The sequence below is a fragment of the Malus domestica genome, chromosome 10 (assembly GCF_042453785.1).
Source record: "Malus domestica chromosome 10, GDT2T_hap1".
Classification (NCBI taxonomy): domain Eukaryota; kingdom Viridiplantae; phylum Streptophyta; class Magnoliopsida; order Rosales; family Rosaceae; genus Malus; species Malus domestica.
In genome coordinates, this window is record NC_091670.1 from 21472602 (window position 1) to 21490795 (window position 18194).

General features: G+C 37.5%; 1 long non-coding RNA gene across 7 annotated transcripts; it reads right to left on the bottom strand.

Annotated features, from left to right (window-relative positions):
* Positions 1-267: 267 nt before the first annotated feature.
* LOC103419148 (uncharacterized) lies at positions 268-7398 on the bottom strand. 7 transcript variants are annotated; one of them, XR_011572454.1, is made up of 7 exons: positions 7081-7374; positions 6613-6698; positions 6367-6486; positions 5692-5781; positions 4260-4352; positions 988-1406; positions 268-503 (listed from the first exon to the last, which is right to left on the bottom strand). It is a non-coding gene; the product is annotated as an uncharacterized lncRNA (long non-coding RNA). The 7 variants fall into 7 exon arrangements; XR_011572455.1 differs by lacking the exon at positions 988-1406; XR_011572453.1 differs by lacking the exon at positions 268-503 and having other exon boundaries at positions 805-1406.
* Between the last annotated feature and the right edge of the window lie 10796 nt (positions 7399-18194).

The window sequence follows — 18194 nt, forward strand, 5'->3', positions numbered from 1 at the left end:
TTTGATGGTGAACGCCATGTTCATTGACTGCACCCACGTTGTATAATTGTCTTTCATCAGTGGTTGTGAAACAAAGACCGCACCTGGTTGGTCTGAATGATGGAGGAAAAGAGGATGATTGGAATTCTCCCATGATTCTGAGGTCTTGGAAGAGTTCGAGCCCTTTCCGGGTTCAATGAGTCTCTACTCTTCGTCACCAGTCATGAGGTATTCATTTGTATGAATTTCTAGGTTCTCAAGAGCGATGGCTCTGATACCAAATAGAAATTTGTAATGAGAATAATTTATGTGTATTGCATTGTGTAAAGTCTTACAGCATATATACAGTTTACATATGATACGATCCACTATTCTAGGACCTATTCTATGTAAGTTGTTTTAATGACAGCAATTACAAGATGTAATCAAATCAGTTGTGATTCTTTCCTTCAATAAACTCCTTCCCCTCGTCATCGTGCTTAACCAAAAGCAAAAGCACATATTAAAACCATGAAGAAAAGAACCTGAAAACACATAACCAATACAGAAGTGAGCTAAAAGAAAACGATAGGCAACACATAATTTATATACAATATCTAAAAACTCTGGCTGCATATCTATCTCAAAACATAAATGGAAAACGACTTGAAATGATAAGTGATGAATATCTAGAGATGCTTGTTAGAGCATGTCCGAAATGCCTTGTATTACAAGAAAATGTAATCCATATAGATTTTCTTATTTAATCTTTTTCAGCAATTTAATTGATAATGAAACAGAAGAGATGGCTGACCGGGTGGACAGCAAATTCAGTAAGACCATTACTCATGGAAGGATAATTTGAATTTCAATATGTCGTAGACTTAAGTTACAAGCTCCAAAACTAACAACTTATGCGTATGCTAATATTTCAAAGGTTTAACCGTGGATGTTTGATATCAGGTATATCTGGCATGCATCATACCGTACGATAAAAATACAGGACTCGACATAATTATGAAAATTCACCATTCTACAATCAATTATGTAGCATCGATCAGCACAAAGAAGGGTTGGAAATGTGTCGAACCCCTCAGATAGGCATAAACTTAGAATACGCAGCATATCTTCTGGCATTCAGGCAGTGCAGCCAATGAAGAGTCTCTAGTGGATTTCGTGCATGCTCGAAGCAATATGATCCACCAAAATCAAGAATAAACAGGAGCAACTCTTCCTACCGCACTCTCACCAAAATGTGCTATTAAAGTCTTGCTGTTCCTGACTGGATCATCTAGTACTTTGAAAATAGCTGGCATTACTCCTTCTCCTAGATGAAAACCTATAAATCTTTTTCTCCGATGACTGAAGATAATTTTTTTAATTATTTCTGGTTCACCATTCATTAGAAAAAAAGCCAATCAGCTGGGGACGAAGTCTCGAACAAACACCTTCACGGATCCATAAAAAGAAAAAATAAGAACAAAATTTGTGCTTGCCAACTTCATGTATCAAAAACTCTGCCTACAACTAGCGAACTTCAGTCAAAGAAAAGCATAAAGGGATAACTAAATCTATATTCTTTTGTCAACAAAAATAAAAATGTCCTGCACGAAGCATATCAAGGGCCAATTATAAACAGCACACATCCACAATTTGAAACATCTTATCGGAGCCGTCCAATCAGAAAGTTAATTATGGAGGTTGGAAACTCGCTTCCTCTTAAACAGCCAGATGCATCAAAAGTCTTACCAATGTATGCATATAAACATAGTAGTCAACAGAAGCTAAAGATGTAACTCTCCAAGACGACTAACAGACTGATAAGCAGGATAACACAATGCATTTCATGTTCCTTGGGTGTGTTGAGTATCTCTATCATGTTAACATAAGCAAGAGATTGAAAAGATTAACAAATGGAAATATGCAAACAATGAAGCTTTAGTTTCCCTCTTTTATTACTTACCAGATTCATTATAGAGTCAGTGTTCCAACCATTACGATATAAAACGTAGCTACTGGTTTGAAAAAAAAAACCTATGATAGCTATATCTAATCGGACAAACAAGGACAAACGGTCTCTACCCGGTCATAGTTAAGATTTTCTTCAGTGGTATCTGAGGCAGCAATTGTTCCAACCGGCTGACCACGGCAAAACACCAATGAACGCCTCAAAGTTTACCAAGCTTCAGCAACCATTGGATGTGGCTTCAGTGGCGGATCTAGGAAATAATATTAGAGGGTACAGTAAGAATAGCGATGCGCACGCGTAAATTTTTTTTACTAGAAATAGCATGCATATCGCCATTTCATCGAGTCTTGGTAGGCCTAAAGTCATTTGGAAAAATATATTGCACACCTGTTAATGTATGCATGAGGCAGCACCTAAGGTATCCATGGACATTCACGAGTCTTGGTAGGCCTGAAGTCAGTTGAAGGGCATGTATGAAGCCAACTCTAATCTTCATAAGGGCAACACCCAAAATATCTATGAACATTCACCGAAGTTCGAAAGATCAACACCTAAAGTATCTATGGACGTTCATCGAAGTTCAGAGGATCATCTGAGCCCCTGCCCCCTCAATGCATCCGCCACTATGTGGCTCAAAGCCCATCAGTGACCTAGGGGTACCCATGAGTGACATTCTACTACAGGGCAAAAATACATACTCAGGATGTTCAAAAAATCTGGAAATGTTCTCAGCATTTCTCGATGATTGCTAGGGACACCCCCAACAGATAGTTCGTCATGTGACCTCTTATCATATGAACTTTTTCTTTCCATATTCAGAGGGCTTTGTTTTGTCTAGTAACTTTGAAAAATCAATTTCATCAATTTCTGCCACACTACATCGTGAATCAACATGTCACGTATTTCCATTATGGGCCAACTGCCTATATTGCCAATTGATTTTATGGTTGTCACCTTCACTTTTTCTATGGTATCAGAGCAGGTTGTCCCACATGTGAAGCCAAACGGCCACACACAGTCTCCGTCACTCCGTTGTGTTGTCCACGTGTTAGGCTTGAAAATTTGTTACACGTGAAGGGGCGTGTTGAGAATGAGTCACACGTTGATGGGAGGAGGGACCTTGCATTGGCTTATAAGAGGTTGAACTACTCCCCACATTGCCAATTAGTTTTATGTTGAACCTCAACCTTCTTCAAATATTACTCAAAAACATTTGTAGATGTCAATTTACAGAACGAAAATTGATAATAAAGGAAGTAGCTTTTGTCTAATCAAATGCTCAACAAACTATTAAGACAAGAAAATTCAGAAAACCAATTACAGTCAGTAATACATTTCATTACAACAATGCTAAAATATAATTTGGTAATCAAATTCAAATACATTGTTATATTTCTCAATCCATCAAATTTCGGCAATTGGGTCACATAAAAAATTACCAGAAAATCCAAAACTGAGGAACCAAGGCAGTTAGATTGAGTTTATCAATCTAACAAGTAATTAGGTAGATTGAGTTTCATTGATGAGAAAAAAATTCTACGTACGAGTATAATTTAACTTTATATTTTTATGTTAAGGCAGTAATTTTACAAATTTGCATTAATGACTCACACTTACTGACACTCACAAGAGCAAGCCGGGAAATTTAATTCAAAACTTGGGGTGGAAATACAATACTCCTAATAAACTAAGTTACGAAGTCCCTCGCAAAATATAATTAGTAATTTTTTACCGTACACTTTTATGGCAATTTAGTTACACTAAGGGGACGGTGATTAGGGCTAAGCCACGCAACTGGCCAACCATAATCATTTGTCATCAAACTCATTGTGACACCGTCCATATAAGCTGAAACCATCTCAATTACAAGTAAATTGTAATTCCACTAGATCGTAGTGTTAAAGTGGTGTGAAATATTTCAAGCTAGCAAATGGTAAATTGCGCTAGTAGATAGCATCTTCATCTTGCAGTATGTTTTGAGTTCAAATCCTCCTCCTAGACTAGTAAATATCGTTTGCAGTAAAAACAAATTTGGGATTTTTTAGTTTAAATACTAATTCTAAGAAAAGTTTTAGCTAAAACTAGAAATTGAGCCCGCGCGATGCCGCGGGTTTTAAAACTGTGTTAAACATGTGAAATATATTAAATTTATTCTCATCTATATTAAAATTTATTTACATTCTATGATTCTCATGTTCAATAAAGAACCAAAACAGTCTACAAAACCACACGTAATAGTCTTAGTCGATCCGTCTTCCCAACATATCAACAACCAATTACTAAATAAAGCACATATCTCGTTATTGAAACAAAACTAATTTATTGAACTTACCCTCTCAGCTAGAACCCTAATCTCATAAGCATGACATATAATGCTGGCAAAGCCCATGTCATGTCCCAGTTCTGATACTCCTGAATAAAAGCACTGCATATCCACCATCACATATTAGTTAAGAATCAAGGTTAAATCTAGTGCAACAGCAAAGAAATACAGTAAAGGATCATGCAAAAGAAAGTTATATAGTTTGATACTATATAGATACATAAGGGACCAAATCAGAATACTCTTGAAGGCGTTCATTAACCAATATAATTTGCAGTCACAAAAACTTTAACCAATTCATTCAACTGGAAATGGAGAAGGCAAATAGAGCATAAAAATTAACTGGGTTAGCCACTAAGCCAAAGCATGTTTGCTGAGGTTGATGCAATGAGAGTTCTCCTCATACATCAGCATTAAGCAAAATTAAATGGGCCGTGTAAAGATGAGAATCCGTGCTTCAGGAAATCCCACAAAATTCTCAGCAACAAAATTTTCAATAATATTGCTCTAATTCAATGAACTCTCAAAAGATGAGAGTAAAATTGTATTCAATAAAATGTATTAAATTGATATCAGATGATGCAACACACATATCCATTGCAATCCATAGTTGGCAACACAAATATATTCTCATCTTACTTGAGCAACACAAACCACCAGCTCATTAACTCAAAACAATCTGAAACATGCATATAAAACATGCACATTTACCACCTTTTCCAAGTATTAGAAATTTTGAAGGAAACCCCAAAATAAGAGCAAAACAAAATACATAGCTAATTTCAAATATTTATTGGGAGCAAGCATTGTTCAACTTTAATTGCAAATGGTAAATAAAATAGCTATCTATTTTCAGTGATAAAGAGCTAAACAGATATTGAAGTTTTTATAAATAAGTTGTGTATTTGCTTATGCTACCAACACCTATATTTCTGTGTGAACTATGTAAATAAATTTTGATATGAACTATGTATATATAATTGTCCAACAGTTTTTTCTTGTACATATACATAGATATGGTTATCTTAGGTTGGGTCAACTTCATCAGTATGTTGCTTAAAAGCAAGGATTTTTGTTGGTTTTTTCAATTTATTAATGATGGAATTCCAATGCTTTAGCCAAGTGTATCAAAATTATGTGTTTCATTTGATCACCCATTTAGTGGGAAAAAGCTTTGTTGTTGTTGTTGTTGTTGTTGTTGTATTTGATCACCCATTTGCAATTTTGCATAGTGACGGAATTTCAAAATCAATTCCAGTTCGTCATTGCTTAAACAAATTAGAATTTTAGAACCAATCCCAATGAACAATAAGCAGCAAACATAAATAGTAATGAGCGGATAAATGTAGAGGCGCAATTGTGATTTGCTTAAAGGTGACCGAGTAAAGAGATAAATTGGAAAATTAACAAAAATAAGGTTGTACCAGGATGAAAATGTTACCAGATTGCTCAGCTACTGTATTAAATATGAGAAATAGAGTTAAAGAGCAGCCAATAGTGGTCGAGTTCTCTCCAAGTATTTGCCCTGAGTCTTCAATATGAGAAATCAAGTTAAAGAAAAAAATTGTAATTTCTCAGTATACGCATTATCAAATTAAAAGATAATGTGAAATATAGAGCATATCCAAAACCAAATGTAAAGAACCAAAACTAAATGTAAATTGTAGTTTCTTATAGAGCATATCCAAAAGTAAATCCTATCTCTCTGAGCATCCAAACAGAGCATACCCAAACAACAACAACAACCCAAACAGAGGATACCCAAAATACCAAAAAAAAGATTAAAATTTGGTTTAGCACTTATTGAAAGTTAAAAAAAAAATAAATAAATAAACAAATAAACAAATAACAATACGGAAAGAACAACAAAATACAACCACGAACAACACATGATGGGTAAGTCTTTCTCCGTTGGAGACATTACTCTAAAATACAAAAACCCAAAACAATCCCATTACCAAAAAACACAAAAACCCATCAAAAAACAACTCAAGGTGGATTCAAACTCATCAAAGATTACATTTTTAAACCAAAAATCCAGCACTTAAACAACCATAAACACGATTAAACAAAGATAAGCAAAGAGAGTGTAAAAATAGAACAAAAGCAGTCATACCAGTTCATTGCCCAACTCCAGAGCAGCGTCACGGAACACTTTCCTGAGGCCAGAGTTGCTTCCACAGAACACACAAATCCTCCTGAACTTGCTACGTTTGCTCTCTTCCATTCACAAAGTCTGCAACTTTTTTATACTTTTTGTGGTCAATTCAGCATCACTTGTGAAAAAAAGAACTGAACCCAAAATAATCTTATTACAAAAATTAAAATAAATAACACCCTAGAACAATGAAATGTATCTCACTCTCTAGAAGTCACGCCGGAAAATGCTAGCCTCTTCCCTCCGACGTCATTTTCGGCTGTAATCAACCACCAATCGTGCAGGCATACCTTGAGAAAATCAAAAGTGTCAAGTGGTCCAACTTCTTCAAAATTTCCAATCCCAAAATCAGAAAATCAATATATTAACATTGTACCTTAACAAACCCCCAAATTTCGAGTCAAAGAAAATTAATACAATATCTCTAAAAAATAATCAAAAGACAGAAAAATCTGAAAAAAATTACTGACAATAAAAATGCAAAAAAAAAAAAATTTATATAAGAATTTCTAAAATCATAAAGACATCTGAGATGGAAGGAATTAAATGAATAACTGAAATCGCATAAAAAGTTCAATGAAGAATTTTTCCAAAACCCAGAAATTTAAACGAAATTTTTTACAAAAGCATGAAAAATTACTAAAAACCTAGAAATTTGAAGCAGACGTTTACCTGCAATAGGTCTAGAAGCTACCTGATGTGAAGAGCAACCGTTTGAGACCAACCTCGAGGCCGGCCGTTGCCGAAATCGCCGCCGAAAGACACTTTCTATTAAGTGAGTCACGGAGATAAAAGTGAGAGGAAAGAGAGAACGGAGAAAGAAGAGTTGATGAGGGTTTGGTTATGGTTGGCTTGCGGTTTGAGAGTTTTAAGGTTGCAGAGAGAAAGTGAAGAGCGAGAGTGGAGAGGGGGAAGAAGAACGTAACGGAAGCAAATGGAACGTACGGGAAGCAAAGTGAAAGACCCGGCTTTTTCAGTCACCTTCCTAAAAGCGATAACGACACGTGTAAATCAGGCAGAAATGAAATAAAAGAACCAAGCAAGGGCAAAAAAGGAAGAACACTGTTAATGAACAGTGTTTTTCGTGTTGGGTTTTAGTATATGTATAATATCATGTTATCAGTTAGGTACTGATGGAAAAGTCAACCTAAATAATTCTAATAATACTACTATAATTTAAAATAGTTACATAATTGTCAATCAATCCTGCCACGTTTTGCAATCGGCCAACTTTTTTATGCAACTGGTTGATTAAATTTTTTGCCAATCAAAATTTTCGGTCTCTAATTTGAAGTAATGAATTTCTTCATGAGTTCTCTAATGCTAAATTATAGTAGTTATGGTCAAGTTCTCTAATTTTCATAAGTTCTCCAATTTTGATCAAGTTTAAAAAATAATAAACTAACAAAGCAAAACATAACTAAAGATACAATGATTAGAAATTTTCAGGTAGCTAGAAATCATTTTCAACCACAATGATGGTGGTTGGTGACAGCTTCTGGCACTGGCATTGAGTCATGTGCAATGGGGACAAAAATATAAATGAACCCATGCTTACAAGTATACTTGCCTGTATATATAAAAGGAGCACACCAAAATAGTTAAGCTTTCTGAACTCTTAAAATGCCCTTTTATTTCCTTCACAATAAAATCCAAAATATTCAGAAAATGAGAACAAATTGATAAAAAAAACCATAACTGAAAAAAATAATTTTAAAAAAAAACATCTTTACTATATAAATAAAGTGAGAGCAAAAAATACAAATATCAAAAGAAAACGAAAATAAATAAATAAACAAAATAGTTAAAAAAAGAAGATAATTTCGTCAAAAGTCAATAAAAACTTTATTATTAAGACATACGTGTAACATCCCACACCGCTCAGGGGAGTGGATCCTGTAAACCTTATATGTATATTCTCATCTCTACCTAGCAAGAGGCCTTTTGAGAACTCACTGGCTTCGGGTTCTATCGAAACTCTGAAGTTAAGCGAGTTTGCATGAGAGCAATCCCAGGATGGGTGACCCACTGGGAAATTGCTTGTGAGTTTCCAAAAACAAAACTGTGAGGGCGTGGTCAGGGCCCTCACCACATCCCGGGCTCGACTTTGTCATAGCACGATATTGTCCGTACATCCCACATCGCCTAGGGGAGTGGATCATATAAGCTTTATATGTATATTCTCATCTCTACCTAGCACGAGGCCTTTTGGGAACTCACTGGCTTCGAGTTTCATCGGAACACTGATGTTAAGCAAGTTCGTGCGAGAGCAATCCCATGATGGGTGACCCACTGGGAAGTTCTCGTGTGAGTTCCCAGAAACAAAACCCCTAAACCCTTTCATCGGGGCCCAAAGCGGACAATATCGTGCAACGGTTGAGTCAAGCCCGGGATGTAGTGGGGGCCCGGGCCAGAATGTGACAATATGTCAATGACATATTTTGGTTTTGGACTTGATCAATGATTTTTTTTTTTTAATTACGCATAGGTCAATGATAAATACCACATAGACTTTAAATCATTATAAATAGTTAGAATTTGACTTTTCTATCTTACTCTCTCTATGAATGTCATATGGGCTTAAGTTATTATAAATACAGATTTAGATCTTCTCTAGATTAATTTTGTGGGGATCCTCCAGACCGATGGATCTCATCCATTGATATAAATCCAACAGCCAAAATCTCTTATCCTTCATCTTTTCCCCTTAACTATGTTCTTTCTTCCTCACTTCGAAGCTCTTAACCTTGAACCACCAACTCCCCAAATTCCAAATATAATTTAATACCTTAAAATCAGCCTCAACACCGCCACAACCCATAACCCCAATTGCAGGTCCTCACCTTACCCTCTCCAAAATCAGCCCCAACATCGCCTCATCCCTCAATTGCAAGTCCCTCGACCTTAAAATCTCAACCAATGTTAACGAAACAAGAAGGAGAGGGGTAATGGGAGCCAATGTTTTTTGGTTGCATAGGTCTTTTTCATAACTATGGAAGATTATAGAGAGAAAAATCTCAAAGATGAAGAAGAAGAAAGAGATGACAAATAAAAAGCTAAAACATTAAGAGATAGCAAAAAAATAAATCAGACTTAGAGCACAGATGACCTGCAATTGAATTTTGGGTTTGTTAACAGGGGTAGGGGTGTGGCGGTGCGAGGGAGAAATACGAATTGAGGAGGAAGAGAGACAGAAGAAGAGGCTTTGACCGTTAGATTTCCCTCCCTATGGAATTGATCTTGAGAGGATTTGAATCCTATAAATAGCAAGGTTATAAAAAACGCTAAGCGCTAGTCGGGCGGTGAGTTGGGACCTAGTGCCTAGGCGGGCTAGGCGGATTTAAGTATATTTATTACAAATTAATTAAATTTACCATATGATATAAAAACAAACATGAAAAATATGTTATTTCATAAAAAAATAAAAAAAAATAAAGAATCGCATATTTGATGTTAGAGTTTTAAGCATAGTACGGTGTGGTCTTCAAGAGAGGAAAATCTAAAAAAATCCCCCTCTCTATTTAGGATTTCCAAAACAAAACAATTTAATTTTTAAGAATAAAATAATAAAATAAAATATTTTGAATAAAATTAGTATTTAATGTTTTTTTTATATCCCTCCACCCAACCTCCTTCACATCATCCAAGGTTCCAATCCGTGAAGCCACACCAAAAGATTCATCCCACGGTTCCCACCTCTCTCACATAACCCAAGGCCCCAATCTATGTCAGACATAATGTAAAAAAAAATTAAAAACAATTGAATGATAAGAGTCGGGACACACACACCAACACATTTGACGCATTGGAAAACTAAACGCCTTAATTTTGGTTTTTTTTTTTTACGTTTCTTCTTCCTCCTCTCTCACTTCTTCATCTTCTATCTTGCTTTTGCTCTATAAATTTCCTCCTTCGATGTGGTGCAAGTTTACAATCTTAACTATTCTCTCTCTCCCATCCTCCCTTTTCCCTTAGATCTTTTATTTTTTGCTAAAGATACAACAACGATTGGAAACGAAAGATGTGACGCCGACAACCATCAAAGACCAAAGAGTCAATTCGCCAAAAAAAAACTACCGCCTAGACCGCCTAGAAAGTGTCTAGGCGGGCGCCTAACTCCTACCCGATTCAGTCGGACAATTTGGCCCAAATCGTAACGGCACTCCATCACCTAACGCCTAAGTGGCCGCCTAGGCCGATTTTTAGAACACTGATAAATAGTTAGAACATTTATATTCTATCAATCTCTCACCCTTCCTTTACATAGAGGAGTGTGCTCAACTCAGAAAAACGGAACCAGGAAATGGACACTGCATTGCAGTGTTCAAATCCAAATGTAAAATACAAAGCCAAGAAACGGACACTGCATTATTGTCATGTCCCGATCCCAACATACGTCCAGGATTGACACGTGACGTCACCAAATACCCATATCTCTAACATACTCCGCCTTCGGGTTATGGCAAAACACAAATTAAGATCCAACTGCATAATAATTCTTCACAGACCTTATGGATGCATCTAACATTCTCGTTAGACTGTCTACGTACCCTAAATAGGGATCAAGCCATTCGTAGTTCATTATTCCACTACATTCGAATATTCATCACATAAATTGTTATGTCCCAACAATATACCACAATGCATATCATGCAATATTTCAAAGAACAAACGACGAAGCACAATCATAACTCTAGCCATATTTGTCAATAAGCCTAATCATAAGAATAACAATGATATCCAACATAACAATCCCACATGATAATTAACATTTCCACTTCATCCATCAGATAAATCATCATGTTTCCCACATAAAATCACAATTCATAGCATGTAACATCTTAAAGAATTAACAATGCACAATATTATTCTCTAGAAACATTGATCAACTAAAATAATCATAATAACAACACTCATATCCAGCATCATTCCACAATCACTTCAAGTAACCAATTCCATGAATCAAGGAGGCGCGATATTCACATTTAATTACGTTAATTAGTCAACAATATCACATACCAATGCACGAAATTTAATAAAGGAATTCTACATAATTCCATGCCTGGATTCCAAGTAATAACATGGTAATTCTAATTTATAAACATGACGTCTACTGTGAGCAATTCCTACTCACATGAATCTAGGTCGAACTAACTTTATGGAAATGAACAAGAGTAAGGATTCCAGACCAGTCAACGGAATCTAAAATATCTAGTGTTTCTCGTAGTCTACCCAAATCCATCACATGTATGATCAGTGCCTACATCAGGGGAATGGTGCACTGGCCAACCAGAACTTAGATAAAATGCAAAGCACGGGTGAGTGACAATAATACAAGTATGTGATATTCAATAAAAGAAAGACCATCGATCACCATTTATAAAACCTCGAATATAAAATCATATTTTTACGAAATCATAGCTAAGTCACTGGAAACTCCGAATGAGTCACCCAGACATCCATCGGTTTTTCTAATTCAAATCACAAGATTCTCAAAAACCATTCTTCATATATACATTAAAAACTAGGGCTAGATGGATGCAGTTCGGCCGAAGCCTACATAAGTAACCAAACAGGAAGTGGCCCCTCAAAGTGGATTGACCAAGCAGAGCCACCCTAAGAAAGTAACCAAGCAAGCAGTGACCCCCAATGCGGATTAACCGAGCAAAGTCACTCCTACAGCTGTTAGGAAGTGATCATCCAATGCGGATTAACCAAACATGATCACTCCTAAGCATCCATGGCCATAAGGATCGCCCAACACGAATTAACCAAGCACGATCCATATATATTAGGTCCTCCAATGCGGATTAACCAAGCAGAACCACTAGTGACCCCCCAATGCGGATTACCAAAGCAGGGTCAAGATAATCAGGTAGGTAGTGACCCCCCAATGCAGATTAACCAAGCAGAGTCACACCTACAGAACTGTTAGGCAATGATCACCCAACGCGAATTAACCAAGCATGATCACCCCGCAACATAAATGAACATAAGGATCGCCTAATGCGGATTAACCAAGCATGATCCATATATAGTATGGTCCCCCAATGCGGATTAACCAAGCATGACCAATGCAGATTAACCAAGCAGAACCACTAGTGACCCTCTAATGCAGATTAACTAAGCAGGGTCATAGTCCCCTACTAGCCCTCAATTTACAAAGAATTTCAATATGCAATTCAAATCACTTTCTCAAAAATATTACCAATCCATGAATCAAATCACATTTAATAAAAATATATCGATGGCCAATTATAACATAATCACATTTTAACGGAAAACACATTTATAAAACCATGTCATATCCACAAAGGATATTAATATAAAGAATCAGGTAATCACCATACACATATATTAAGGTCACTCACCGAGACAAGTCCGCAAAGCTTCACTAAGTCTCTAGTAATACTAATTTTAGTAATTCAAATGGTTCAAAACCTGTTGACCAAACATCAACGATGGGGTCCACACCCTAGCAATTTAATCCGGAAGATCCACTTATTGTATTTTAGATTCGTAACTTCCTAAGGTCTACATTATGCTCATAGAACAACATACCAAATTCTCATCGAGATCCGACAGCCGGATCTCCGCCACCTTCTAGAATTAGGTGGCGGTCAACAATTAGTTTTACGAACTTAGAAATCCAATTCAGGAAGATCTGTACATGGATTGCCGATTCGTCAATTCCAGCTATCCTCAAATATTACGTTCTATAACGCATTAAAGTTTGGTGACAATCCAACGGTTGGATCGTCGATTCAAATTTTGATCAAGTGATGTATCATAATGAAACTAAGTTTAAACAATCAAACCACTTCATACGGATATCAATGATGAATTCAGGGCATCTAATTGGACTTAGAAAGACATCGTCGGTCCACTAGCCATGCACTACCGCGGGTGGTGGTCGGGCGTCCCAACTCGCCGGAAAATTCAACTATTTCAAAAAATTATCAAATTTTACAGGTAAATAGATCTCAGTGAGTGGAGCAAGTTTTATACCTGTGGCCAAGTCCAATTTGGTCGAAAAAAAAACTCCAATTGCCCTCGAACCTGCCGGAAAACCTAGAAATGGGTGTTCCTCGATTCATCACCAAAACGAACTCTGACACCTCATCCAATGCTTGGGACTTGTTTCAGGGGTTGAAGGGAGTCTATTGGTAGTGGTGATCGATGGTAATCGTTGTCAGAATCACCATAACATGAGAAAACTCGCCAGAAAACCCTCGGCACTTTGTGGCTTCAACCTAGAAAATGGAAATCTACCACTACAGGGATGTAGGACTCGTCAAGAGCTTTCCATGGACACCAAGATCACCAAAAAGGGAAGTCGGATGAAGGAGATATGGCCGGGTCAAAAATGATTACTCGCGGGTCAAAAATGACCCAACTCAAGTCTCTCTCCTTTCCCCTCTTTGCTCTCTCTTCTGATTGGGTTGCTTCTCTCCTTTTCTCTCTCGCACTCTCTCCTTTCTCCCCTCTCCCTTGCTGCCACTTGGCAGCTTGTAAACATTTATTTATTTATTTCCCAACAACTAAAACGTCTCTAATTTCTTCGTTATAACTCCATTTCACGAACGGTTTTCGCCTACGCATTCGTGAGATCAAGCTCTATTCGAAAATATAAATTACAACCTCAAAAGGTCTACGAAATTTAAATAATTAATTTCAAAACTTCTACCCTCATAACTAGTTTAATTAAAACCTAAATTCAAATAAATTAATATAAATTCTCGAAAAAATAATATATGTTTATACCATACTTGACTAATCCCGAAACTACCGAGCACCGGGCAACGTTATACCGTCAAGGACCCAAAAGAGTTTCCCTCCAACCAGGAGGCCAATCATAGCGTGACACATGTCGACATCAGAAGCCAATCATAGTGTGACACGTGTCAACATCAGAAGCCAATCACAACATGACACGTGTCAATGTCAAAACAAAGCTAGAAACTATCTTCTATAAAAGGAGATCATTCTCCCACAATATTTCCTAATGTCATTTGTACTAAATCATTCACTAGTACTCACAAAATGAGAGTTTGAACCTATGTACTTGTGTAAACCCTTCACAATTAATGAGAACTCCTCTACTCCGTGGACGTAGCCAATCTGGGTGACCCAAGTACATCTTGTGTTTGCTTCCCTGTCTTTATCCATTTACGTACTTATCCACACTAGTTACCGGAGTAATCTAGCGAAAGTCACAAACTTGATACTTTCTGTTGTACCAAAGTCCTCATTGATTTTGTGCATCAACATTTGGCGCCATCTGTTGGAATTGCACTTATTCCTACTCTTTTCAGCTTTGTCAAGCTGATTTCCACCATTTGTACACTCTCTTTGGACCAGGCATCCCTCTCCAACATGGGGAGCGAAGGAAGCCACAACACGCAGAACGACACCCTCTCGCACCTGGTGCGAAGCAATGAAAGAAGGAACAAAAGAAGTTTACTCTTCAGGCTAAAGTTGATGAGCTGGAGGCTCAGAACAACAAGATAACGATGAAGAATGAGATCCTCCAAGAGCAGTAAGAGAAGGTCCACGAATTGCTTCACGAAGCTAGATATACTAAAACACACGAGCTCATGTTAGGCAAACAACCATGCAACCTGAGGGCAACCATAATTCTCAAAAGTTTCACACACTCTTAATCAAGGCAGTGTGAAGCAAAACCAATTTATGGTGCCAACAAGAGCTTCATCAATGGAGGGCAACCACAATTCTCAAAAGCTTCACACACTCTTGATAAAGATAGTGTGAAGCAAAACCAATTTATGGTGTCAACTCCAAAGCTTCACCTACAAAGCTTCAACACCAAAGCTTCACCTCCAAAAGCTTCAACTCCAAAACTTCACCTACAAAGCTTCAACACAAAAGCTTCACCTACAAAGCTTCAACACTAAAGCTTCACCTACAAAGCTTCAACTCCAAAGCTTTACCTACAAAAGTTTCAACTCCAAAGCTTCACCTTCAAAGCTTCAACTCCATAGCTTTACCTACAAAAGTTTCAACTCCAAAGCTTCACCTTCAAAGCTTCAACACAAAAGCTTCACCTACAAAGCTTCAACTCCAAAGCTTCACCTACAAAAGCTTCAACTCCAAAGCTTCACCTACAAAGCTTCAACACAAAAGCTTCACCTACAAAGCTTCAACTCCAAAGCTTCACCTACAAAAGCTTCAACTCCAAAGCTTCACCTACAAAGCTTCAACTACAAATGCCAAAAGCTTCACACACTCTTGATCAAGATAGTGTGAAGCAAAATCAATTCATGGTACCCAAGAAAGCTTCACCTATAAAGCTTAAATATATATATATATATATATATATATATATATATATATATATATATTTTCGAAAATTCGAAAATTCGGAAATTTGAACATACGAAAATTTGAAAATTAGAAAAGAAAAAAAAAAAGGGCCTAGGCCTCCCTTTCTTTGGGCCTAACAACTTTCATAACAAATATATATGAATGAGGAGTTTTGGGCTACCACTTAGAAAGGAAAATGATGAAGTTTTGTTACTTTGGAAACTTGGCTACTAGCAAGACACCTCCTTCGTCAACTCCCTCGGCCGGAGACTTGGGGGACTCCTACCATATGCTACTACACCTCGGTACTTGGAAGGTTCACGACTACTCAGTGACTTGGATCTTTCAAGTTTCCAACCAAGAAGTTTTCCTTACTCGGGAAATTAAGGGAGCACTACCTCAATCTACATGCTTCACTCATAAAGCTTCAACATACAAGCTTCAACAAAAGAAAAAAAATCAAAGAACTTAGTGAAGAAGACTTTGCTGTATTTAACACAATACGTTGAAATGAAGCAAAGCTTATTTATTGATATCTCTGATAAGTTACAAATATGTACATATACATGAATCAAAATAAATAAACCAGAGGGAGCCTTCACAAAGGTTGCTCAGGAGAAGTCTCAGCACTCGTTAGAGCCCCAGAAAGAGAAGGCACCAAAGGGTGATCATTCGGAGCCTCAGTACTGGGCAGAACCCTAGAAGGAGGAGGCACCGGAAGTTGATCATTTGGAGCTTCATTACGCGGTACAGCCCTAGAAGATGAAGGCAATAAATGTCTTTGGAACAAACCAACAAACCTTTGATGATCAAGTAAAATCTGCCATCAGATTCCTACAGCTGGTCAAGCTTCCTCTTCATGTTTGTAGCATAGTCATGTGCGAGCATGTGCAACTGTTTATTCTCATGCTTGAGCCCTCTAATTTCCTGTTTGAGACTTATCACTTCAGCCGCTAATGATTCAACTTGGCGGGTTCAAGTAAATAGGCGCTGGGCCATATTAGAAACAAAACCTGCATATTGAACACTGAGAGCCAAAGAATCCTTAATAGTCAACTCATCAGACCGTTTGGAAAGTAGTCTGTTATCTTTGGAAGTGAAAAGGTTCATGGCCACCACCACAGCGGTCATATCATTCTTCATCACAGAGTCCCCAACGGTAAGATGACCAGTATGGGATAAGAAGGATGGGCGCCATATGTTGTCTTAAGGAGGCATGGCTGCCTCTTCACCAAAGTTCAAGTTAAAACGATGGTCGGATGGGCCAAACATTTTCAGAAATGATGAAGGAGAAATAAGGTCTAATAAATCTCTGAAGTACGAAAATAAGGGGAAAATTCCTACAAGCAATAACTCTCTGAACGTACTTCTTGCACATAATTGGTGCCCCTATAAAAGAAAGGGCAGCTGGGCCGTTTGTTCAAAAATCAAAGAGGCACCACTCTTCGAATTTCGAGAAGTACATTTTCCTGAGCAAAATATGTCAATAATCCCCACACGCAACATCAACTTCTTGGGTACCACAGATAACTTTGCCAAAGATCTCTGACAAAGTTTAGACACATAAATATTGAAGGTCTAGCTACCCTACCATTACCCACAAGGGTAAAGGAACAACACCACTGCTTAATAACTAGAAAGTCCATGTGTGTGTCAACCTCCGTGCTCCATGGCAAGGCAGATTGGCAAAAATACCAAACCTTTACTCATATCGAGAAAACACTCTCAACAGGATTACTTGCTCAAAAATCAAAAAGGCACCGCTCTCCGAATCTCAAAAGCCAGACTCCCAACAGGATTACTTTCTAAAAAATCGAAGAGGCACCGCTCTCCGAATCTCGAGAGCCAGACTCCCGCCAGGATTGCTTTCCCAAAAATCGAAGAGGCACCGCTCTCCGAATCTTGAAAGCCAGACTCCCAACAGGATTGTTTTCTCAAAAATCGAAGAGGCACCGTTCTTCAAATCTCGAAAGCCAGATCCTCGACAAGATTGCTTGTTTGAAAACCGAAGAGGCACCACTTTCCAAACTTCGAGAGCTAGATTTCCTTGGATAAAGCTTGTCTGCAATTTTCACATGCAACATCAGCTTTCCAGATACCACAGACCATTTTTTCAAAGTGCTCTGGCAAAGTTAAAACACGTGAATCTTGCAGCTCCCATTACATTACTATGATCGAGAAGGGTAAATGAACAATGTTACTACTCGCTGTTGGGACAATTCCTATATATGTCGACCTTCATCCTCCACAGCCAGGCAAGTGAGAAGGATACAGGAAAGCATGTGGAGACAAGTGCAAAAGAACATGTGCCGATTCATCTATTACTTTGTCAACAGCAAAAGTATCTCATATCATCAAGGTCGAAAGCACTCTTGATTTGATGGACTTGTTTTGACCCTCAAATTCTTGAGTCGGCCTTATACTCTAGAGGAAACCAGAAAACCCTCCAGCCTAGTTCAAGA